This window comes from Coregonus lavaretus (genome assembly GCF_964263955.1).
Source record: "Coregonus lavaretus genome assembly, chromosome: 38".
NCBI lineage: Eukaryota > Metazoa > Chordata > Actinopteri > Salmoniformes > Salmonidae > Coregonus > Coregonus lavaretus.
Genome location: NC_140025.1, coordinates 15,204,914 through 15,231,638, shown reverse-complemented (window position 1 = coordinate 15,231,638; position 26,725 = coordinate 15,204,914). Strand labels below are relative to the sequence as shown.

Sequence of the window (26,725 nt, the reverse complement as noted above, 5' to 3'; positions counted from 1 at the left end):
AAATGTAATTACAATCATAAACCCAGATTTTAGTCTGTAGCCTATGCCTATTGAAATGACAAGTCAATCTCGCAAATGGGCCATTTATAACGGTTTGTAGTCTTAACATCTGGCAAATAACAGCACAATTGCCAGAAAATAGCCTAACTGTTTTTTTTATTTTCATCCAAGTGTTTCTTGCTCAAATTTCGAGATCCTCTCTCCAACTTTCATTAGTCAAACTCTCCTGTCAAATGTATCTATAGTTATGCACATGCAGAAAGGGGATTTATTTACATTTATAAACCTGGTTGGAGCCTTGAATGCTGATTGGCTGTAATCTGTGGTATATCAGACCATATACCACGGGTATGACAAAACGTTACTTTTTACTGTTCTAATTACAGTGGTAACCAGTTTATAATAGAAATAAGGCACCCCGGGATTTGTGGTATATGGCCAATATACCACGGCTAACGGCTGTATCCAGCACTTAGCCGTGGTATATGGGCCATATACCATACCCCTTGTGCCTTATTGCTTAAATCATAGCAGTCAAATGGGTTAAATCGACATCCATTGATCTGTCGAGTTTAATAAGGGCGAATGATCTTTTCTCTTGCCACATATTCAAATTCCTTTATTATGTCATAGCTTGCAATTATTATTATTTTGAGGAAACCCGAATTTTGCTACTAACGTTGTTACAAATTACTATGATATTCCTTCTTAATTAGCTCTTTAACTTTATGGGGGGGTGTTCATGAAAGAACCAAAGGAAACTCGAGAGATGCGTTCCTGCAGGTGCGCCCAAATGCAGGAACGCCCCGTATTGCGGGCTGCAGTTGCACACTAGTACACTGAGGCGTTAGCTTACTCCCAGGATAGCGCTGTTGATTAGTCGAGCCCAATTCTGGGCTGGACAGGAAACGCATAGCGTGCCTCGCGCAACAATCCTGGGAATATGTATGTGTTTGCAGGCGAAATGGTTAGTTTAAAAAAGATGAGGACAGCGGGCACTACAATTCTTTAAACTTATTCACAGAAACGTGTTATTTGGACCATTAAATCACGGTATTTGGAACAAATACCGTGATTACTGCGTTTGGTTTTCATCATCCATTGGGGGGAACACAGAAGAGGAGCCGCTGTTAAATCCCAATTAGACTGTAAGTGGATTGTGAAATCAGCTTTTCTTACCCTCAGATGTGTTTTAGGATTTTTTGTATTAATAAAACATAACAATCTACTTAACAAAAAATACCTTAAACGAGTTATGGTGTACCAGCCTAGGTGTTCCTTATTGTAGTGTCCCCATGAAAAAAGGGCCGAGAGACGGGGGAATTGATAGCCTGCTGGGTGTGAATTATTTGTGGAGGAAGGGTAGTTAGTCGTATAGGACCTAAAATGTAAGAATGCCTATGTTTCTAGATAAACATTTACCTTTATAAACGCTATGACGTCAAAGCTAGTGGTCTGTTTGAAGGAGTTATATGCTTTTTGCGGTGTTCTTATGCGGCCATTGAACACTCCTTGCATAAAGGGTGTGTGTGGCTGGCCAGTGACCTATTGAAACAGATTACTGGACAACTGCTGTTAGATTATCGTACTGGTGAATGTTTTTTTTAATGAACAGGCCAGGGATACAAAGTCGCACTGTCTGACTCACTGTCTGTGTGAATTGCTCATATGAATGTCATTTGATGATGGTCTAGGATGGGTAAAATGTTTTCATGTACATTTTATGACTTCATCGTCGTCTCTCATCAAAGTCGATTTGTGTAACGGAGATCAGCCTACTGCGTAATGTCATGCCATTTTCAGCGACATATTATGATAGGCCTACTGCCTCGTTGAACAACGATATTGCTGCCAGAGTCCCCACCCTGTTCAGACTGGTCTCAGTCTAGACATAATAGTAAACGTAAATCCGGGACACTAAATTAGTATGTTGCCTGGAAACGCGAGGTTGAATTGCATTAATTCTACGTCTGGCAGAAATGAGCGTTTGAATCAGGAAAGTTTATTCTCACGACCTCTACAAGCCAGAATGTTTAATACAATTATATATGAACATACTTTTACCGGTTGTTCTTGCGGCTGGTCCTTTTGATGGTAGGAATGTGAGATACATCAACAGGAAAGTATAATTACATTAACTTTTCAAAGTACTGGTAGTGCATTCAGATTTCTATCACCTGAAGCAAGCTCACAAGATTAAAATACATGCACACTTGCCGAGCTCGTGCAGGTGTTTACATGGTTCTGCACATGGTGATAGAAATCTGAATTGACAACCAGCGCTTTGAAAAGTTGATGTAGTTATACGTTTCCTGTGGATATATTGTGTCCCATTCCTGGGCATATAACGCAAACATCTAGCAACCAGAAGTTTGTGTGTACGAATCTCATCATGGGCAATTTTAGCTAATTAGCAACTACTTACCTTTTAGCTACTTTTCAACTACTTAGCATGTTAGCTAACCCTTCCCCTAACCCTAAACCTTTAAGCTAACCTTTTAACCTAACTCCCAACCTTAACTCCTAGAGCTAATGTTAGCCAGCTACCTAACGTTAGCCACCTAGCAAACATTGGCCACAACAAATTGGAGTTCGTAACATCCTATGTTTTGCGAATTAATAATATTGTATGTTTTGCAGTTTAACATATTGTACGAATTGCAATTCATAACATATCATACAGTATGAGTTGTAATACGTAACATATCATAGAAAATGGATGATGGACATCCACAAATTAACACATACCGTACGTCTCGGATTTACGTACAGAATAATACAAAATGCTCTGAGGCCACGTTGCCCTTTTAGTGGGTAGGCTATCATAGCTGGAATAATTTCTGTTCTGTTGGAAAAATATTTATCTCCATTCGTTCCTGTGACATTATCATTCGTTTTCTCTTTCTACACACATTTAGGCTACATGTTTTGGACGTACGTACGGCCTTTGGCCCTTTGCTCGCTAGGCAACTTTGTTGGAGCTCGCTCACTTTGCAGTTTACTACTTTGCATCCACCATGTTTCGGCTCGTTTCTCATTAGGCGCAGATCGGCTGTATCTAATTTCACCACTGCACATCTCATTCATGTATAGTGGAAGATAGGGCCTATATGCCTGCTTAGACCCAACAAAGACAACATCTGTTATGACCAGCGGTTAAGGGTTTTATCGGCTGCTCTGTTGTCTCTTCTTTATCATCTTTAGGGGTTAAGAGAGGTTTAATTGGCTGTTGAAAAGGCACACTGCTAGTGTTGTGGTATAATGCAAAATCCATTTTAACACTAGTGCTGCTTAAAAGGCAGAGTAAATGGTTCAAGTGTCTGTATGTGTCAATATATATATATATATATATATATATATATATATATATATATATACATACATACATACATACATACATACATACATACATACAGTACCAGTCAAAAGTTTGGACACACCTACTTGTTCAAGGGTTTTTCTTTATTTTTACTATTTTCTACATTGTAGAATAATAGTGAAGACATCAAAACTATGAAATAACACATATGGAATCATGTAGTAACCAAAAAAGTGTTAAAAAATCAAAGGAGCCACCCTTTGCCTTGACAGCTTTGCACACTCTTGGCATTCTCTCAACCAGCTTCACCTGGAATGCTTTTCCAACGGTCTTGAAAGAGTTCCCACATATGCTGAGCACTTGTTGGCTGCTTTTCCTTCACTCTGCGGTCCGACTCATCCCAAACCATCTCAATTTAGTTGAGGTCGGGGGATTGTGGAGGCCAGGTCATCTGATGCAGCACTCCATCACTCTCCTTCTTTGTCAAATAGCCCTTACACAGCCTGGAGGTGTGTTGGGTCATTGTCCTGTTGAAAAACAAATGATAGTCCTACTAAGTGCAAACCAGATGGGATGGCTTATTGCTACAGAATGCTGTGGTAGCCATGCTGGTTAAGTGTGCCTTGAATTCGTTCACTTACTTACCAAAAATCTCAAATTTGGACTCATCAGACCAAAGGACAGCTTTCCACCGGTCTAATGTCCATTGCGTGTGTTTCTTTGCCCAAGCAAGTCTCTTATTCTTATTGGTGTCCTTTAGTAGTGGTTTCTTTGCAGCAATTCGACCATGATTTACGCAGTCTTCTCGGAACAGTTGATGCTGAGATGTGTCTGTTACTTGAACTCTGTGAAGCATTTATTTAGGCTGCAATTTCTGAGGCTGGTAACTCTCTAATGAACTTGTCCTCTGCAGCAGAGGTAACTCTGGGTCTTCCTTTCCTGTGGCGGTCCTCATGAAAGCCAGTTTCATCATAGCACTTGATGGTTTTTGCGACTGCACTTGAAGAAACTTTCAAAGTTCTTGAAATTTTCTGGATTGACTGACCTTCATGTCTTAAAGTAATGATGGACTGTCGTTTCTCTTTGCTTATTTGAGCTGTTCTTGCCATAATATGGACTTGGTCTTTTACCAAATAGGGCTATCTTCTGTATACCCCCCTACCTTGTCACAACACAGCTGATTGGCTCAAACGCATTAAAAAGGAAATAGATTCCACAAATTAACTTTTATGAAGGCACACCTGTTAATTGAAATGCATTCCAGGTGACTACCTCATGAAGCTGGTTGAGAGAATGCCAAGAGTGTGCAAAGCTGTCATCAAAGCAAAGGGTGGCTATTTGAAGAATATCAAATATAATTTTGATTTGTTTAACACTTTTTTGGTTACTACATGATTTCATAGTTTTTATGTCTTCACTATTATTCTACAATGTAGAAAATAGTCAAAATAAAGAAAAACCCTGGAATGAGTAGGTGTCCAAACTTTTGACTGGTTGTGTGTATGTATATGTATGTACAGTTGAAGTCGGAAGTTTACATACACCTTAGCCAAAATACATTTAAACTCAGTTTTTCACAATTCCTGACATTTTAATCCTAGAAAAAAATCCCTGTCTTAGGTCTGTTAGGATCACTTTATTTTAAGAATGTGAAATGTCAGAATAATAGTAGAGAGTGATTTATTTCAGCTTTTATTTCTTTCATCACATTCCCAGTGGGTCAGAAGTTTACATGCACTCAATTAGTATTTGGTAGCATTGCCTTTTAAATTGTTTAACTTGGGTCAAACGTTTCGGGTAGCCTTCCTCAAGCTTGTTGGGTGAATTTTGGCCCATTCCTCCTGACAGAGCTGGTGTAACTGAGTCAGGTTTGTAGGCCTCCTTGCTCGCACACGTTTTTTCAGTTCTGCCCACACATTTTCTATAGGATTGAGGTCAGGGCTTTGTGATGGCCACTCCAATACATTTACATTTACATTTTAATCATTTAGCAGATGCTCTTATCCAGAGCGACTTACAGTTAGTGAGTGCATACATTTTTCATACTGGCCCCCCGTGGGAATCGAACCCACAACCCTGGCGTTGCAAGCGCCCTGCTCTACCAACTGAGCTACAGGAGGCCTTGACTTTGTTGTCCTTAAGCCATTTTGCCACAACTTTGGAAGTATGCTTGGGGTCATTGTCCATTTGGAAGACCCATTTGCAACCAAGCTTTAACTTCCTGACTGATGTCTTGAGAAGTTGCTTCAATATATCCACATAATTTTCCTTCCTCATGATGCCATCTATTTTGTGAAGTGCACCAGTCCCTCCTGCAGCAAAGCACCCCCACAGCATGATGTCTGTGTGTGTGTGTGTGTGTGTTTCTTGGCTAAATAGACCCTGTGGACAAACACAGAATTTAGAGTATGACTGGGTTTCCCCGCTTATAGCTACAGACAGACATTCACACTGTAAAGTTAATGACCCTTCATTGACCGTAGAGTTCATAGGTCATCTTGGGAAGAGGAGCAGAGTGCAAAGCCACTCTGTATGCCATATGGCCCCAGGTACCCAATGCCTGCTAAAATGTCAAAGCAAACGTGTTGGGTTGGAATTGTTTACACTAGTAGGGCTGGGAAAACAGAGGTTTATTTTTGGTGTGCTCTTTCTTCTTGTGAGGTGGCACAAGCTCTGCTGGCACATGGTAAGATTGCTAGTGAAATTAGGCCTACTGGGTGAAGCTGATGAGAACTTATGACACCTTTTGATCTGTCCCAACAATTTATGACCATATGGTAATTTTTAGGCAGGCATGTAAAATAGCCAACCGTACATCCACAAGGCCCCGGAAATACTGAAACTGCCCTAATCTCTCTGTGTTGTTGGGGGACAGAGCAGTAACTTTTCTATGGGCAGTGAAGTCCTATCACCAAAGGAAATCCACCAACAGAACATGGGTGTATTCATTAGTGCAAAACGTTTTGCAATGGAAAAATGAAAACAAGCATTTGTTATTGGACACATTCAGGTAGGTCCCTCCCCATTTGGGCCCGTTTTCTTCAGTTTGGTTCTTAGTGAATACACACCAGTTGCGGGCCAGATGATAACAGCCAACTATCAGTAGGTGGTTTCATAGTTTTCTAGTGAACGCTGTTTACATTTACAGGGACAGCAAGTAGCAGGAGTTGTGGGTCGGATTTCACTGTCATGCCAAAATAACAGAGGGAAAAGAATGGAAGGAAGCGCATAAGTGAAGTGTTGTGCATATCACAGCAAAGATGTATCCAATCTGAAGATGAGCCCTACCTCCTATTCACTTGTGGAGTTCTGAGAGAACTGGTAGTAGTTCCACCTTGCCTTTCAATAGACTAGATTGAGTTTTCATCATTATTGCTTACACCTATCCAGTCCTCACAGATCTCCACAAGTGCCTAGGGGGTAGGGGCTGGTTGACTTGAGATGTTGGATTGATTGTCAGGATCTTCAGTCAGTCTCACCAATAGATGTTATAAGGTTGGTTGTGTGGTTTTGTTTCTGAAGAATTGAATGAAGGATCGCGTTGTAACTTACATCGGCAGCTGTGTGGCCACATTATTTTGAAGGGCCAAAGCACTTTCTGTTAGCTGTGTTCTTTGGGGCTGATGTAGCCTGGGTTGTGTTCATTAGGTCACATTGATTCAAAACGTTGTTGCAACTAAAAATGGAATGAGCTTCTCTTATTTGACAAATCCAGGTAGTCCATTCCCATTTTACTCCATTCCCGTTCCATTTGGTGCCTACTTAACACGACGCAGGCTTTGTGTACGTAAACAGCACAGTCATGGTTTAAGTTTTCCATTGATGTGGGGGGGCATCTGTCAGGAGGAGCTTGTCAGCGTCCCAAATGGCACCCTATTCCCCATGTAGTGCACTACTTTTAACCAAGGCCCATAGTGCTCTGATCAAAAGTAGTGCACTATATAGGGAATAGGGTGCACTTTGGGATGCAAGCCTGGTGTCATTTTAGTTTCCTCTTTTTCAAGGGCAGATGTAAGGGAGTTCAGTGTTCCACTGTTTCCCGAGGCCAGGGAGGGAGAAGAGTGGGAGGAGAGAGAGAGAGACACTGCATGTCTGAGAGGAAACTGCAGAGCACAACAACAACCACACAGCTTACAGCCACTGCATGGTTTTCCCATTCACTACTTTTGTTCAAAAAAACATGTTCTCTACCTTATTTGCTCCCATGTCCATCTCCCCCTCTTCCCTTTCATGTCCCAGTGAAAGTAGTTTTTAGTGGTAAAAAGGTACCACATATATCTTTTTTTACCCCCTACCCATTTCAACTATACAAAAAGAATGGGGGTGTAAAGGCTGTGGAGGAGTAAAGGCTGTTCCTATTGGGGGTGGAGGGGGGGTGTTGCACGTGTAGAAGGCCCTCTGCCCTGCCACCCACCACATGTCCCTGGGCACAAAAGGCAGCCCTCGAGCCACACAAAGAGCAGCAACACCACTGAGATGACGGGTGTAGGTTTACCAAGGATCTGTTACACCCAGAGGGGGTGTGGGGTGGAGGGGGCACTTCAAACATACTCATAACTTACTGTGAAGAGCTAGAGGGGGGCTGGAGGGTGGTGGGGGGGAGGGCAGGGAAACCTGAGATGGGTCCTATTGATGAAGGAGGTATCCCTGCTGCCAGTGCCTTGGGTGGGGTTGGGGGTTTGGGAGAGGGCGGTGGTAGGGGCCTGCGAAGGCCAGTTGGCGCCATGGTGCCCAAACGAGTACCACCCTCATACCAACCAGGGCTGGGCCCACCCTGCTTGGATGTGTGATACCATTCCTAGGCGTGAGTTTCCCCTATTATAGTCTGTTCTGGTACATGGCTTCTGTCTCTACAGGTCGCTTAGTGTTCATGTAGCATTTTCTTGACCTTTGACAGCTGCAACTGCCATTTTGGAACAAAGGCAGCCACCCGCCTGCCTGCCCCTGGCCCCTTCCTATGGACCAAGATGGAGAAACAGATTTTCACTGACCAATTGTTCACAGAAATTTACAGAAACCAAATCTACATGACTCAATGAAATGAACAAGAAAATCAATGTATTTTTCATCTACATAGTGTTACTTGATTGATACAGTAATTCAGTAGTGCGTCATTCGATTTTTATGCAATAAGAAATGAACAGGGGTTCTTATCTGAATGTTTTAAATGGATCGGGAGCACACATCTGTGGGTCCATGTCTAGATCATGTTTTCAGCCTGTTCGAGGGCTGGTGTTCAGACTCTCTCTTCTCTCTGTCTGTTCAGTCTGATTGGAACAGGCAGAAGGAGGGCACCCTTGCCTGTGTTGAGGGGAATACATCTGGGTCCTCATTTAGCAGGCACGCTCAAGCGATGCCATGCAGGCCACATAGGAGAGATGAACAAAGTGATGCAGAGGCAAAGTGTTGTCCCACAATGAAAGGAAATGTTCTCTCCCCTCTCTTTACCCAGTACGTCCTTTCTCTCTCTCTCTCTGTCTGTCTCTGTCTGTGTATATATAGTGTCATTATAAGTAGCTTAGGTAGTTATTAATCAATCAATAGCATGAGCACAATGGCAGGTGGCTCGTTAAGGCTTCCGCACGCTTAGGTTCGGCTGGTGCACCGAACAAGTGTGCTCACTTACTCCCTTTAAAAGAGCTTCGATGGAAAAGAGCTTTGATGGAAAAAGTGGCAATAGTACTGTTTGTCCATCTTGAGATGCAGTAACCAGTATAGTCAATTGTCAGAATGATTCTATACTGAACAAAAATATATATGCAACATGTAAAGTGTTGGTCCGATGTTTGTTTCATGAGCTGAAATAAAAGATCCCAGATATTTTCCATAAGCACAAGCTTATTTCTCAAATTTTGTTCACATTTGTTGACTTGCCTATTAGTGAGCATTTCTCCTTTGCCAAGATAATCCATCCACCTGACAGGTGTGGCATATCAACAAGCTGATTAAAAAGCATGATCATTACACAGGTGCACCTAGTGCTGGGGACAATAAAAGGCCACTAAAAGGTGCAGTTTTGTCACAGAACACAATGCCACAGATGTCTCAAGTTTTGAGGGAGCGTGCAATTGGCATGCTGACTGCAGGAATATCCACCAGAGCTGTTGCCAGAGAATTGAATGTTCATTTCTGTACCATTAGCCCCCTCCAACATTGTTTTAGAGAATATGGCAGTACGTCCAACCGGCCTCACAACAGCAGACCACGTGTGACCACGTCAGCCCAGGACCTCCACATCTGGCTTCTTCACCTGCGGGATTGTCTGAGACCAGCCACCCGGACAGCTGATGAAACTGTGTGGGTTTGCACAAACTAAGAATTTCTGCACAAACTGTCAGAAACCGTCTCAGGGTAGCTCATCTGTGTGCTCGTCGTCCTCACCAGGGTCTTGACCTGACTGCAGTTCAGCGTCGTAACCAACTTCCGTGGTCAAATGCTCACCATCGATGGCCACTGGCACACTGGAGAAGTGTACTCTTCACTGATGAATCCCGGTTTCAACTGTACTGTGCAGATGGCAGACAGCGTGTATGGCGTCGTGTGGGCGAGCAGTTTGCTGATGTCAACGTTGTGAACAGAGTGCTCCATGGTGGGGTTATGGTATGGGCAGGCATAACCTACGGACAACGAACACAATTGCATTTTATTGATGGCAATTTGAATGCACAGAGATACCGTGATGTGATCCTGAGGCCCATTGTCGTGCCATTCATCTGCCGCCATCACCTCATGTTTCAGCATGATAATGCACGGCCCCATGTCGCAAGGATCTGTATACAATTCCTGGAAGCTGAAAATGTCCCAGTTCTTCCATGGCCTGCATACTCACCAGACATGTCACCCATTTGAGCATGTTTGGGGTGCTCTGGACCGACGTGTACGACAGCGTGTTCCAGTTCCCACCAATGTCCAGCAACTTCGCACAGCCATTGACGAGGAGTGGGACAACATTCCACAGGCCACAATCAACAGCCTGATCAACTCAATGCGAAGGAAATGTCTCGCTGCATGAGGCAAATGGTGGTCACACCAGATACTGACTGGTTTTCTGATCCACACCCCTATCTTTTTTAAAAAGGTATCTGTGACCAACAGATGCATATCTGTATTCCCAGTAATGTGAAATCCAGGGATTATTTCAATTGACTGATTTCCTTATATGAACTGTAACTCAGTAAATTCTTTGAAATTGTTGCATGTTGCGTTTATTTTAGTTCAGTGTAAGGAACACAAGAAATCTGTCATTCATTTAGACGTTTTTGCAGAGATCTTAGTTGCGCAATTTTACGTCTAAGATGTTTGGTGCAGTATTTCTCAAGTGAAAAATGTTGCATGAAAACAAGTCATTTATCGTTGAATGACAAAACACTTAATTGAAGTATCCCTTGACCAATGACCGACGAAGGGGCGTAGCCTTCGGCTCTGAACTTCAGCTTGCCTCGAGGAAAGAAATGTGTGCACAACCACCCAAAAAAAACTTGCCCAAGACCAAAATGTCGTCATCATATATGCACAAACCGTTTCGGATAGGAAGCGTGCAGACGCCTTTACCCTGTGTCCTCAAAGGCCACCCTCTTAGCTACAGACAGATGGCTTCTGCTCGCTCCTCCTGTGGTCCAATCAGTGTTGGCATTAGTGTCATGTGACAGGATGTTTGGGAAATTTGACCGAAACATGAACTCGTCCAATAATAAATAGTTTTAGTTGCAAAACGTTATGCTACGGTTTGCACTAACGAGTACGATCCAGGTCTGAATAAATTATCTAAGAGAGCCACTGATTTGGTCCATTGGGTCTAGTTGAAGTGTTCGAGCCCAGCCTGTGCTGGGTTCTCCGATCTGGTTATGTCCCAAATAGCTCTCTGGGGCCGGGTGAAAAGTAGTGCACTATGTAGGGGATAAGGTGCCATTTGGGAAGCAGACTGTCCTGTTTCCCTCCAGTGAGAAGTTCTGTTCTGAGTGACCTCACATGACCTCTGATGTTTTCTTCATTGCCATGGAAACGGGCCGTCTCCCATCAGCCAGGTGGGATAGACATCATTATCCTCCCCATCCTGTGTGCTCGCTGCTCTCCTCTCCCAGAGTTCAGCTGGTTCTCATGGAACACTGACAACAGCACAGACGTGTGTGTGTGTGTGTGGTTTATGTATGGGGTGGTAGAGAGAAGCCAAGATTGACGTGAGAGGAAGGAGGAGAGGGAGACGAGGAGAAAGAATCACACAGGGTGTGTGTGACTGTGTGTTGTGTTGATATGGAATTGTAGAGAGAAGCCAGGATGTGTCTGAGATTTACCAGGATTTTCATTTCTGTGTGTGTGCGGACCCTGGGAATTCTAGTATCAGGTCATTAGCTGTGCAGATTAAGCAAGCTCTTCCGCACACCCCACTGCGAAAGTCCTCCACTATTTATCCAACCCGTAGTTTGTGTTTGCTCTGTTTCCCCTGAGTGGTCTCTTCTTGGTCACATTCCTTTTAAATCCTCAGGGAACTGTTTTTGTCATATGAACACATGCATTTTTGTAGATGTGTTTTTGTGATTCAAGGAAAAATGAGTGTGCAATTGTCTTTCTTTGGGACACTCTGCTCAATTGTATTGGGGTTTCTTGTGTGTGTGGTTATGCTCAGTGTGTCTGTCTTTGAAGAGCTCAATGGCTGTAAACAGTCCTTGCACTTTTGGTACTTGGGAGATTCTCTCTTACCATAGCACCTAGACATTTAGCTATATGGGTGGTGTTCAGTAAAGGTACACTTTAGCAAAACGTTTTGCAACGGAAAGCTCCATACTACTTGGCAGACATAGAACTGATACTGGTTGTGGGTGTGGGGGGTCTGTGGGTGGCTATTGATACTTTTATTGGATTCCTCATGTCTTACTCATTGTTGGGAAGAATTATGGTCCAAATCGGATGTTATGTACTAATTTTAGATTATATGAATCCTATAAATTAAAAATGGCCAATCCTCTTTCTTGTGCTTTTTGAGGTGGAATGGCTCTGGTCTGTTCAAAGAGCTGAGACTGGGCTCAGTATAGAATAGAAATCCTCCATTATCCATTAAAGATGTACAACTTGCCTTCACTTTCTTGGTTTCCAGGCCCAAGCAAATATGACTAATTTAAAACATGCAAGATGCGTTACACATATTACTCTCTTCACATCTGTTGTAGAATAGCTTTCACTTTCCAGATATGGCAAAGGCGCATATGGATGGGAGTCAAATTATTAGCCGACGCCAATGGCGACAGCTAGTCCTACTGGAGTCTGACACACAACGACATTACAGACAAAATACATATGCATTTAAAAACATTAACATGTAGTGTGTGTTTGCATCTATCAGTTACACATACATGTCAGTATATACACACAAAAAGTAGTTCACCTGGGGTAGAGGTCTTGTGCCATAAGGTGTTGCTTTATTTGTCTTTTGAAACCAGGTTTGCTGTTCACTTACGCAATATGAGATGTAAGGGAGTCCCATGCAATCATGGCTCTGTATAATACTGTACGTTTCCTTGAATTTGTTCTGGACCTGTGAGACGAGTTTGAAGTGAGACGAGTTAGAAGGCAAAACAGTGGCTTTGTCCCAATATTCTACCCCTTCAGCCTTAGTGTGCACTTGCACGCTCCCCATCATTGATTTAAATGCATTGGATTGGTGTAAGCATTGGCTGGAGGGAGTTTCTACCATTGTTAATCCATGAGGGGAAGTGTGCAAGTGTACGGTTTAGGAGAAGGGTGGAGAATCGGGATGTCACATTGCCCATTTTACAACGAGCCCCTAGTGAGGTTATTGGCTAACCTTTCCTCAACCTTCAGCTACCAAGTTGCCAACACAATAGTTACAAGACTGATGGCAGTGGTTGGGAACTGGGTCATTTTCATTAGGGCACACTGTCGCAAAAAGTTTTGAAAAAGAAAAGGAAACTGAGCGTTTCCTATTGGACATGTCCAAGTGGTCCCTCCCTGTTTCAATCTGTTTTCTTCTGTTTGGTGCCTAATGAAAATGACCCTAGTGATCGGATGGAGAGCAGAGATAAATAAATTAATAAACGAGAGAGATGTCTGAGCAAAACCGTGCTGCTCTTAGTGTAACTGATGTCATCCGGAAATGCGTGCTTGGAAACTCTGAGGTCATTCTCATCATTTCTCCTCAAGTCATTTGACCAGTTTCACACAGTCAACATCTGGAACACTTGGCTGTGTAGCAGTTTCACTTTGTAATGCTTTGCTTCTTTAATACCAGTGTTCGTTAGGTGGTGTTCATTAGGGAACACTCTACAAATAGCTTTTCAACAGAAAACAAGGGTTTCTTATTGAACAAGTTCAGGTAGTCCCTCCCTGTTTTTCTGTTTTCTTACATTTAGTGCGTATGACCCTGGTATACTACTGTAGTCCTAACTTCAGAGGGAGTTATAATGGTCAATGTCTGAATGTTAAATGTTATGCAACAGTGTGCTGTTCCCTTGCTGAAACCATGTCACAAGGCTTTGAATAAAGGTGAACCAGGCCAATAATGTCATTGGAAAAGGTTGCACCTGCTTTGGCTAGCCTACTGTAGATATTTCACTTCACCTTATGCCCCTCTTTCTCCAAAAAAGAGATGGTGACTCGTATCAAACAACCACCTGTAGCTTTAGTCACTCACTGGCGGTACATATGAGTGTTTTACCACTCTCACACAGTCATGGTGCGCATTCGTTTTGTTTCTGTTTCTGTTTGTGTGTGTGTGAACACCACCTCATGTTATGTGTGTGTGTGTGTGAGTGGCTCATTCTCACACACACCCTCATTGTCTAATACCCTGCCTCTCGGAGTCCAAACTCCCTGACTCACCCGCTGGGCTGACTGGGCTAATCTCTTGGCTGGGGCCTGGTTTATTGTGTGGTGATCCTGATTACACACTGCCAAATGTAGTAAGGCCTGGAACCAGATCAGCTGCCGAGCTTGACGTCCCTATTGGTTATATGGGGCATCAGAGGGCTACTCACAGGTCCAGGGTCAGCCAACATGAACCTGTTGCAACAGAAGTGAAGAAGTTTACAGAGAGCGAGAGAGTCGAGGCCCATATTCATAAATCTTCTGAGTAGGAGTGGTAATCTTGGATCAGTTTGGACATTTACATCATAATGAATAATGGGTAGGGTAGCGCTCCTAGTCGGAGGGGTCTTTCACGCCAAATTGGTTTGGTGCAGGTTTTTCCGAACTCTGGTGCATTTACCCCCTTAGTTCGGTCTGAACACTATCTGCACTCGGGAGTGCACTAAACAACTCAAAAAGGGTGGTCTCGGTCCGTTTCCATTCGTACTGTGGTGCTGTTCGCTACAGGTGAGAACGCAGTCCCGACCAAACACAGGAAAATAACCAGAGTCGCATTATTATTGGTTGTTTGACTGCGAGCATTTGCTGGAAATACACCCATCATAACTTCAGATCTCTGAAACATTCTGTGACTAGTAGCGCATCCGATGCAGATTAGGGGAGATGGGCTATACGTGGGATATAGTCTACTAAAATATAGCCTATTCACGTCGCAGTTACAGCGGCTATTGCACTGTTTCCTCCCGCATGTTGTTGGAAGGCTAAAGTAATATGAAGATTGGGACAAAAGTGATGCTTCATGATAATTAATGGATTTAACGTGAGCATTTTTGTCCAATAAACAAATTACTTGCATGGATACGTGGTTTTGTTTTGGAATTTTTGTTAGTTCAACAATTGCCAGACCAAATGAAAAAAATACAATGTTACAAATAATTGAACTCTGATTCGAACTAGGGTTGGGCGGTATCCAGATTTTCATACTGTCATACCGTTTATGTACCATACCGAGGTATACGGTATTACTGAATGTGCACACAAGGGGTGCTATTTCAGCAACAAAAAAATGCACAAAACAATTTAGGCAACAGGGATCTTGATCCAGGAGGGGATTGAATGTCTCTGCTGTAACCAATAAGCTTGATCTTGACATTTAGCTACTTAGCTAGGAAGTTAGCAAACCAAATGCATAGCTGGAGCCCAGAGCTGGATATAATTTATTTGACACATCTTAGATTTCTTATACTCCTGGTTATAAGCAGTGGCATAGCACACAGCCCCCGCGAGGCTATATATATATATATATATATATATATATATATTTATTTTAACGGTATTGTAAATCATACCGTCTGTATTTAGAAATACCCCCCCGTTCATCGTGGGAAATTCCTGACGCTCCATATCCCCTAATTCCCACCATGTGTGCTACTTTGCCGGTGCGCTCTGGGCTGGACCACGGACAATCCTAGTGAAGAGTGGGATCAGCTCCCTGGTAATGGGATCCATACCGCGCCCTGGGAGAGCTCCCTAGTCCCTAATGAGTGGCTGTCTATATATAGGGCGACAGGTAGCCTAGCGGTTAGAGCATTCAGCCAGTAACCAAAAGGTTGCTGATTTGAATCCCCAAGCTTACAATGTGAAAAATCTGTCTGTGCAAGGCACTTAACCCTAATTGCTCTAGGGGCGGGAACTGGATGGGTGTGAGCTGGCTAGGTCAATGTAAACGGATTATGTATCTTTATGGATTGTGTATAGGCAGGATATACACTACAGGATATAGAGTGGGGAAAAAAGTATTTAGTCAGCCACCAATTGTGCAAGTTCTCCCACTTAAAAAGATGAGAGGCCTGCAATTTTCATCATAGGTACACGCAACTATGACAGACAAATTGAGATTTTTTTTCTCCATTAAATCACATTGTAGGATTTTTATTGAATTTATTTGCAAATTATGGTGGAAAATAAGTATTTGGTCACCTACAAACAAGCAAGATTTCTGGCTCTCACAGACCTGTAACTTCTTCTTTAAGAGGCTCCTCTGTCCTCCACTCGTTACCTGTATTAATGGCACCTGTTTGAACTTGTTATCAGTATAAAAGACACCTGTCCACAACCTCAGTCACACTCCAAACTCCACTATGGCCAAGACCAAAGAGCTGTCAAAGGACACCAGAAACAAAATTGTAGACCTGCACCAGGCTGGGAAGACTGAATCTGCAATAGGTAAGCAGCTGTGGGAGCAATTATTAGGAAATGGAAGACCTACAATACCACTGATAATCTCCCTCGATCTGGGGCTCCACGCAAGATCTCACCCCGTGGGGTCAAAATGATCACAAGAACGGTGAGCAAAAATCCCAGAACCACACGGGGGGACCTAGTGAATGACCTGCAGAGAGCTGGGACCAAAGTAACAAAGCCTACCATCAGTAACACACTACGCCGCCAGGGACTCAAATCCTGCAGTGCCAGACGTGTCCCCCTGCTTAAGCCAGTACATGTCCAGGCCCGTCTGAAGTTTGCTAGAGTGCATTTGGATGATCCAGAAGAGGATTGGGAGAATGTCATATGGTCAGATGAAACCAAAATATAACTTTTTGGTAAAAACTCAACTCGTCGTGTTTGGAGGACAAAGAATGCTGAGTTGCATCCAAAGAACACCATACCTACTGTGAAGCATGGGGGTGGAAACATCATGCTTTGGGGCTGTTTTTCTGCAAAGGGACCAGGACGACTGATCCGTGTAAAGGAAAGAATGAATGGGGCCATGTATCGTGAGATTTTGAGTGAAAACCTCCTTCCATCAGCAAGGGCATTGAAGATGAAACGTGGCTGGGTCTTTCAGCATGACAATGATCCCAAACACACCGCCCGGGCAACGAAGGAGTGGCTTCGTAAGAAGCATTTCAAGGTCCTGGAGTGGCCTAGCAAGTCTCCAGATCTCAACCCCATAGAAAATCTTTGGAGGGAATTGAAAGTCTGTGTTGGCCAGCGACAGCCCCAAAACATCACTGCTCTAGAGGAGATCTGCATGGAGGAATGGGCCAAAATACCAGCAACAGTGTGTGAAAACCTTGTGAAGACTTACAGAAAACGTTTGACCTGTGTCATTGCCAACAAAGGGTATATAACAAAGTATTGAGAAACTTTTGTTATTGACCAAATACTTATTTTCCACCATAATTTGCAAATACATTCATTCAAAATCCTACAATGTGATTTTCTGGATTAATTTTTCTCATTTTGTCTGTCATAGTTGACGTGTACCTATGATGAAAATTACAGGCCTCTCTCATCTTTTTAAGTGGGAGAACTTGCACAATTGGTGGCTGACAATACTTTTTTTCCCCACTGTACACTACCGGTCAAAAGTTTTAGAACACCTACTCATTAAAGGGTTTTTCTTTATTTTTACTATTTTCTACATTGTAGAATAATAGTGAATACATCAAAACTATGAAATAACACATAGAATCATGTAGTAACCAGGAAAGTGTTAAACAAATCAAAATATATTTTATATTTGAGATTCTTCAAATTGCCACCCTTTGCCTTGATGACAGCTTTGCACACTCTTGGCATTCTCTCAACCAGCTTCAAGTAAGCATTTCACTGTAATGTCTGCACCTGTTGTATTCGGCGCATGTGACCAATAAAATTTGATTTGATTTGATGAGGTAGTCACCTGGAATGCATTTCAATTAACAGACGAAGTACATATTATGGCAAGAACAGCTCAATTAAGCAAAGAGAAACGACAGTCCATCATTACTTTAAGACATGAAGGTCAGTCAATACGGAACATTTCAAGAACTTTGAATGTTTCTTAAAGTGCAGTCGCAAAAACCATCAAGCGCTATGATGAAACTGGCTCTCATGAGGACCACCACAGGAATGGAAGACCCAGAGTTACCTCTGCTGCAGAGGATAAGTTCATTAAAGTTACCAGCCTCAGAAATTGCAGCCCAAATAAATGCTTCACAGAGTTCAAGTCACAGACACATCTCAACATCAACTGTTCAGAGGAAAATTTGTGAATCAGCCTTCATGGTCGAATTACTGCAAAGAAACCACTACTAAAGGACACCAATAAGAAGAAATTACTTGCTTGGGCCAAGAAACACGAGCAATGGACATTAGACCGGTGGAAATGTGTTATTTGGTTCCAACCGCTGTGTCTTTGTGAGACGCGGTGCGGGTGAACGGATGAGCGCCGCATGTGTATTTCCCACCGTAAAGCATGGAGGAGGAGGTGTTATGTTGTGGGGGTGCTTTGCTGGTGACACTGTCTGTGATTTATTTAGAATTCAAGGCACACTTAACCAGCATGTCTACCACAGCATTCTGCAGCGATAGATGGCGAATTTACCAGCTACGTCTATCGATAGTTGTTGCAGTGAAATCATAAACATTCTATTGAAATAGTTACTTGCATAGTGCAGTCTTTTGTTTAGACATGTAGCTAGCAAGCTAACAGTACACTTTTTAACTTGAAATGAAAACGACTTTCTGACTATTCGAAACGTGTAATATCTGAAAATGTAGCTAACTAGACTATCTTACCAGTATACATGGATGGACGCTTCTCCCTCTCTGTTTGAAGATGTAATCCGGAGACAGGTGTTTTATACAACAGTCTTCTGTGTGTTCTCTTTTCGACTCCGTCTGCATATTTGCAATCAAACACCAGAATTTTCTTCATCTCCTTAGCTATCATACTCTAATTCCACTGATTTTCAAAACTCGGTCCTCCAGAAAGTAGAGAGCAACACTTATGCAGATCTACTATGTGATATCTTTCAAACAAGCTGCATTAGAAAGGATTACCTACACATACTGACCAGCTCATGTTATAGACAGAAGCGTGCTACATGGCTGACCAATCCGAATTTATCTCTCGGCATGTCCAGCCCACTCATTATCTCAGCCAATCCTGGCTAGCGGGAAGGTTCCAGTCTTTTTTCCGTGGCTAAACCACGTAATTTAACAATTGTATTTGTATTTACAGATGGCATACACATTTGTTATTAAGGCACATGAAAGTTCAAATGTTCCACTAGGCATTTCTGCATTTTGATTTTTAAAAAAGTTTACGTTCAAATGGCGCTCCTGTGAAGTAGCGGGGCAAGACTCCGTGTAATGAAATGCGTCACGATGTAAACGGAGCATTAGTTAGATAATGCAAGAGGAGCATGAGGCAGTGTAACAATGTCCTAACTACTGTGAATGCAATGTGATCGGAGTGGTGGAGGTCATGGGTTTGGATGTGTCACACGCACGCACATGCACGCACGAGCACATGCACACACACAAATTACTGGACACACAGTCCTAGTTTCTCTCTCACTTTCCTCTGTAACAATACTCGTTTTTATTTTCATCTGACATCATCACCTCTGCATAGTGCCCTCTTTCCCACTTCCTGCTTCCTGCTCAGACAGGAAATGTGAGATTGGGGCCGGAGCAGGAAGTATGGGTGGGAGAAGGACACACCTGTATCCCAGGGAGATTTGAATATACAGTACAAGAGGCAGTGTTTCCCCTACATTTCGTTTTTTGGGCGGAGCGCAGAAGCCTACACCAACATCAACACTTGTCTCAATGGAAATCAACAGAGACAAAATGTGCAGCCATAGTGGCTGTAGGGGATAAATACTGGCAGAGGGGAAGGGATAGGACTGTGGATAGTGTGATACGTTTTTCAGGAGTTTTTCATCCCTATCCCAAACAGAGGACTTGATTCTCTAACCTTGGCTTTGGCCCTTGAAACTTAACCCCTGCGCTTAGACTCCACCCAGTGTAAGAGATTGACAATAAAGGTCCTGCTCTTTTGGATCCTGGGATCCTCTCTAGCACCTGGGATGATGTCACACTTGTTTACTTCCTGTGTGCTGAGAGGGAAGCGGCAGCCGCTTTGGGCGTCACGGCTGCTACTGCAGCGCCTACAGCTGTTCATACCTACATGTCAGCTCCATTACAATGTCACGGTGTTGACTGACGCGCATAATTGCTGGGCAGAAATCACGCAGAGAAGGCTTGATCACTCACTGTAAGTCAAGCTGAGTGATAGTATCAGAAACAGACGCTAACACAGAGGCTCTGTGTGTGTGTGTGTGTGTGTGTGTGTGTGTGTGTGTGTGTGTGTGTAAGTTGTTTTCATGTCTGTGTGTATATTAGACACACACACACACACACACACACACACACACACACACACACACACACACACACACACACACACACACACACCGTGAAAGAACCCCCCCCTGTGTTTTGAGTGGGAGCCACATGCTTCGTGTGGACAGTCCGTCTGCACAGTTGTTCTACAAAGGGACAGCTGAGGCCAGCTGGGATAGCCAAGGCTAGAGTGTGTGTACTCGGAGGCAAACAAACACCAACTGTGTGGCCATGTTCACCACACAACGAGTCAGCATTTTTCACACCAGGCTAATGGTCCATCTATGTGATTCATTTGAATCATATTGAACAGAATGTGTAACATATGAGTCAGCATTAAAAACAAAAATGTATATCTTTTTTGGGACTTTATTGAACAGATAGAGATGGAGGAAGACCCTGGGGAAAGATAGAGGTTGTGTCAAAGGGCAGTAGGCCGGATTCAAACCTATCCCAACACTGTAGACGTGTGATAGAGGTTGTGGCACAACCGCTAGACCAGCCAGGCCAAGAGTCAGCATGTTTTACATGAGCCTAATGTTCCATCTATATGATTCATTTGAATCATGTTTAACATATGAGTCGGCATTCTTTCTGGACATGAGACATATTTGGTTGTGATTCATCTGCATCAGTCTGAATCACCGTACGGGACAAGCCTGTAGTGGTGGTGATTTGTGAATCGTAATGCGAGTCAGGGTTTTGATTAGCTTTGTAGTTTGGTCTGTGACTCAATGTGAGTGTCTGCCTGTGGAAAGTCATTGCTCCTCATTTATGTGTGTGTGTTTGTCACATAAGCTGCCATAGTGCGTGTGTTAGCTTCTTAGCTTGATGCAATTGCTCAGCCCAGTGTGTCTTTCTAAGAGTGCTCCACACCCAGGCATGCTCTGAAGCTAATCCCTGTGACGTTGAGATTGATCTCTCGCTCTGTGTGTGTGTACAGCGACGCAGTCCATGTGATTTCTCTACAGCACTATGAGAACAAGCACCATCGATCCATTGGTCCCATTTTTCACTCAGTAATGGCCCTTGCCATGGGACCATTATCCGTAGGTCCCATCTTTTTTTGTCTCCACTTTAAAACACAAATAGATGGTGAATCAAATCTGATAGATATTTTTTCTCCTGTTCTCTCTTCTCTCCAGGACATAAAAGCTTGGTCCTGACTGTTGCGTTGGCTTCATTTGACCTTTTAACCTGAGTGGGACAAAGGGGAGAGACACCAGAGGTAAGATACACTTTTAACACCTTCCTTTAGCCTGATGTTTAGTCAGTTACCAGCCACCACTACATAGCTAGGTGGTCGTAGATGTTAGTTGACGACAATAGGACTTGGCAAGACGGCACAAACCAATCTGGAACTACCAGGCTAGCCAGTACATTGGCTCCCATTCCTATTCTTTCAATAGAGACTTTCTGACCCCTATAGTTATTGTATAATAATATGGACATTTTAGAAGATCGAACCCACAACCCTGGTGTTGCCAACACCATGCTCTAACTCAGTGAGCCATTGGAACCAGTCATGGACTCTTCTGACAGAATCTCCACAGTGAAAGAGAGGCTCTTGCTCATAGAAATATAATTACTAGAATGGCCATTCCCATTCAAGCCAATGCTCTGTTATTCTATTTCAATGCGTGGTCTGTTTTTCTGTAAGTTGAAGAGGAGACCCAGGAAAGACAGAGGACAGGCAGGGGAGGGAGTTGGGAGAGAGGGGCTGCGTTTCATCCCAGGAACATGTTCCCTCCCTTCTGCCTTCATTCACTCGCCTTCACAGATCTGATAGGACTGTATATGTGAAAGCAATATGGTGGAAACTGGGTGGAGCTGTTGCTTTACACCCACCCAGTTTTCTCATATCCATGAAGGGGAGTGAACGAGGGCAGAAAGGAGGGAACATCTTCCTGCAATTAAACGCAGCCAGGGGGGCCCAGGCAAGAAGCCTCCCTTAGCTTGCCTCGTAAATCGGGTCTAAATGAAAAAGGAGTTAAGGCGAGGATCTTGTCTTTGGGTCGGGGATAATTCCAGGCTAAAGTGGAACCATGTGAAGGGGTGGACTGGAATGATGTCTTGATGTGTCCCAAATGTCACCCTACTCCCTACATAGTGCACTACTTTTGACCAGGGCCAAAGTAGTGCGCTATGTAGGGAATAGGGTGCCATTTGGGACTTAGTCTCTGTGTGGCTGCCTAGTGGGTGTAGTGAAGAAGTTTGCTCCCCCGCACCGGCCTGTTTCGGGAAGGGGAGAAGTACTGTTAAAGTGAATTGTCATGCATGCTCTGAGAGTTTGTGTGTCCTGCGCAGTCTTGTGTCCCCCTCCACCACCACTGTGGAGAACTTGCTCTCTCGTGTCTCCTGGCTCTCACACTGTCCTCATGGCGGTGTGTGTCTCCCAATCCTGGTCCTCGAGGGGGACCCATAGGGGTGCAAGCATTTGTTCTAGCCCAGCACTAACACACCCGACCCAACTAATCATTGAGCCTTTCATAAGTCGAATCAGGTGTGTTAGTGCTGGACTAGAACAAAAACGTGCACCCCTCTGGGTCCCCAAGAACCAAGAGGTAGGAAAGCAGTGTGGTGTAGCAGTAGTGCTGCAGTCTACCAAGCACATTTTGTCCAGGAGCAACATGGAATCCAATCCTACCCCAAACACGTTCTCACATTCTTCCTTCTACAACTGTAGCCTACATCTACATTCCTAACTGTCTAAATAAAGAGGAAAAATACATCAGTAGGATGGGAAAATAGTAGGTAGGAAAGTATGTGTGACAAATAGGGGTGAGGGGAAGGATAGTCCTGTGTCATGTCAGTGTATTTAGAGACCTATACTAATTCCTTGAGGATGAGATGCTTTCACTGTGGGGATGAGGGTAGACTCGCAGAGCGTCACACACAAGCAACCTTCTGAAGTGGACCTTTTTATAGTAAACAAAACATACAGTACCAGCCCCACTCTGCCCTGTCACTCAGGGTGTGTGTGTGCTCGAGTGCATATGTATGCTCGAGTGCACACATCTGAGCATAGCACAGCACACACTCAATCTACACAGCAGTTTTGTTAGGGAAGAAGCACTCGTGATCGCCGTGTGTTTTATCTAGGCAGGCTAATTAGCTGGGGTGTGTTTGGGTGTTTATAAGTGGGACGGTGGCCTGTAATTTACACCAACTAACCCCTTTTCCAGTTTCCTCTAAGGTTATATGGGATGTATGGTGAAGTTGCACCTAGACGCTGATCTTGGATCAGTTTAGCATTTCCCCCACTAATGGTTAAGGTTAGGATTGGGGAGGGGAGGTTTGGGGTGAAGTGTATCACTATAGACAGACACATACTACTAACTGGCAGGATGCTATTGTTTCTATGGTCTCCATGGAGATGATACAAAACACATGAATTGTGCGCTATCAAAGGGTGTGTTTGCATGTGTACATGTGTGCGTGACTTTGACTGTGTGTGTGTGTCTGTCCTTTAAAAGCTAACAATCCCCTTTGGTGGTGAGGGAATCTGACTCTTGAAGATGGAGAGTAAGCCCTCGGGAGCTGAAAATAAACTAGCGGGGAACAGTATAGTTGTTTGCGTGTATATATGGGTACGTCCCAAATTCCATGTGTATGTTGTGGGGGGGGGGTGTTGTACACCCTTCAGGGGCAGGCTGGCATTCCTGAATATTATGGAACGCCAGAGATGGAAGGTGTGGAGTGGTCGTAACGCCGGAGGTAGCGTGGCGGACGTGAGGTGGCATTGCTGATGGACAGACAGACGAATGGACAGTGACACACTACCGACAGTTGCTAGAGTCAGGAGGCCTAACAAGCCAAGACTGTGTGTTTGCATGTGTGCAATGTGCCAGTTACCAATAACGAATTCCCAGCCAGCTGACAGAGGTCAAGAGGTCAGGGGCTCGCTGGAGCAGCTGGCAGGAGCTGGGGCTGCTTGGATTAATGAGGACATTCTCAGCTGTTCTGGGATCTGTGGTGTCGGTCTGTCTGCCTATAAAGAGACACTGAGCCCATGTGCACAGGTCAGGTGTGGATTGGACAGCTCTATACCCACTGTGCTCTTTGTTCCCAAACAGGTGTGTGTTACGCACAAGATGTCTACTATAGACACACCACGGTTAGACACTGATACTGAAATACTAGGATAGCTAGTAAAAGAGACCGAATAGTACAATTATAAACGTACAGCAACATTGTTATTGAGCCGACATGCTAGCTGCCAAGCTAGTGTTACTCTGCAAGGAGATTGAGGACTTTTAACACATTCATGGGTTATTTCTGTGCTGGGTGACTGTACTTCCATTGTGTGACTGTTTTTTTACCCTAGTGAGTAGTCTCTTTCTCTGTCTAAATTGGCTTAGCGATGATTGCCCAATATGAAAATCAAACCCAGCAAAGATATTTGCCCACGATGAACAAACTGATGGTTGTTATGAGCCTGGAAACAATGTTACTCATTACCCAAGGATATTAATGATAAACCTTCTGATATCAGATAGTCTATGGTTACATAGCTAGTGGTTATCATCATACATAAATGCCTATTTATTCCTGCAGCATACATTGCCATAGTAATTAGCATTTTCAAAGACCATGCACAACGGAAATTAATTATAGAATATATGCCATTTAGCGGAGCTATATAATAGCTCAGTGATTTGGAAAGGCACACGCCTGTCTATATAGTTGAAGTGCATGTCAGAGCAAAAACCAAGCCATGAGGTCGAAGGAATTGTCCGTAGAGCTCCCGAGACAGGATTGTGTCGGCACAGATCTGGGGAAGGGTACCAAAAAATGTCTGCAGTATTGAAGGTTCCCAAGAACACAGCGGCCTCCATCATTCTTAAATGGAAGAAGTTTGGAACCACCAAGACTCTTCCTAGAGCTGGCCACCCGGCCAAACTGAGCAATCGGGGGAGGGCCTTGGTCAGAGAGGTGACCAAGAACCTGACAGAGCTCCAGAGTTCCTCTGTGGAGATGGGAGAACCTCCCAGAAGGACAACCATCTCTGCAGCACTCAATCAATCAGGCTTTTATGGTAGAGTGGCCAGATGGAAGCCAATCCTCAGTAAAAGGCACATGACAGCCCACTTGGAGTTGGTCAACAGGCACCTAAAGAACTCTCAGAGCAGGAGAAACAAGATTCTCTGGTCTGATGATTGAACTCTTTCGCCTGAATGCCAAGCGTCATGTCTGGAGGAAACCTGGCATCATCCCTACGGTGAAGTATAGTGGTGGCAGCATCATGCTGTGGGGATGTTTTTCAGTGGCAGGGACTGGGAGACTAATCAGGATCGAGGGAAAGATAAACGGAGCAAAGTACAGAGATCCTTGATGAAAACCTGCTCCAGAGCGCTAAAGAACTCAGACTGGGGCAACGGTTCACTTTCCAACAGGACAACGACCCTAAGCACACAGGACAAGTCTCTGAATGTCCTTGAGTGGCCCAGGCAGAGCCCGGACTTGAACCCGATCAAACATCTCTGGAGAGACCTGAAAATAGCTGTGCAGTGACACTCCCCATACAACCTGACAGAGCTTGAGAGGATCTGCAGAGAAGAATAGGAGAAACTCCCCAAATACAGGTGTGCCAAGCTAATAGCGTCATACCCAAGAAGACTCAAGGCTGTAATCGCTGGCAAAGGTGCTTCAACAAAGTACAGAGTAAAGGGTCTGAATACATTTGCAAAAAAATCAAAAAACCTGTTTTTGCTTTGTCATTATGGGGTATTGTGTGTCAATTTGATGATGGGGAAAAACAATTGAATCAATTTTAGAACAAGGCTGTAACGTAACAAAATGTGGAAGAAGTCAAGGGGTCTGAATACTTTCCGAATGCACTGTATTTGGCCTTGTGTTTTAGGTTGTCCTGCTGAAAGGTGAATTTGTCTCCCAGTGTCTGTTGGAAAGCAGACTGAACCAGGTTTTCCTCTAGGATTTTGCCTGTTTTTAGCTCTATTCCATTTCTTTTTATCCCAAAAAACTCCCTAGTCCTTGCTGATGACGTGCATACCCATAACATGATGCAGCCACCACCAATCTTGAAAATATGAAGTGGTACTCAGTGATGTTGGATTTGCCCCAAACATAACGCTTTTTGTTCATATCTTCGCCACAATTTTTGCAGTATTACTTTAGTGCCTTGTTGCAAACAGGATACATTCTTAACAGGCTTCCTTCTTTTTCCTCTGTCAATTAGGTTAGTATTGTGGAGTAACTACAATGTTGTTGATCCATCCTCAGTTATCTCATATCACAGCCATTAAAGTCTTTAAAATCTTTAAAATCATCATTGGCCTCATGGTGAAATCCCTGAGCTATTTCCTTCCTCTCAGGCAACTGATTTAGGAAGAGCGCCTATATCTTTGTAGTTACTGGGTGTATTGATACACCTTCTAAATTGTAAAA

At 43.7% G+C, this 26,725-nt stretch overlaps 1 protein-coding gene across 1 annotated transcript in view; it reads left to right on the top strand.

Moving 5' to 3' along the window:
* The first annotated feature begins 915 nt into the window (after positions 1 to 915).
* Positions 916 to 26,725, top strand: part of LOC311112503 (uncharacterized protein) — a 70,698-nt gene continuing 44,888 nt past the window's right edge. The window contains exons 1-2 of the mRNA XM_084155636.1: positions 916 to 1,148; positions 21,463 to 21,545. The gene's annotated coding sequence lies outside the window, so the exon portion shown is untranslated. The remainder of the gene's footprint in view (positions 1,149 to 21,462; positions 21,546 to 26,725) is intronic.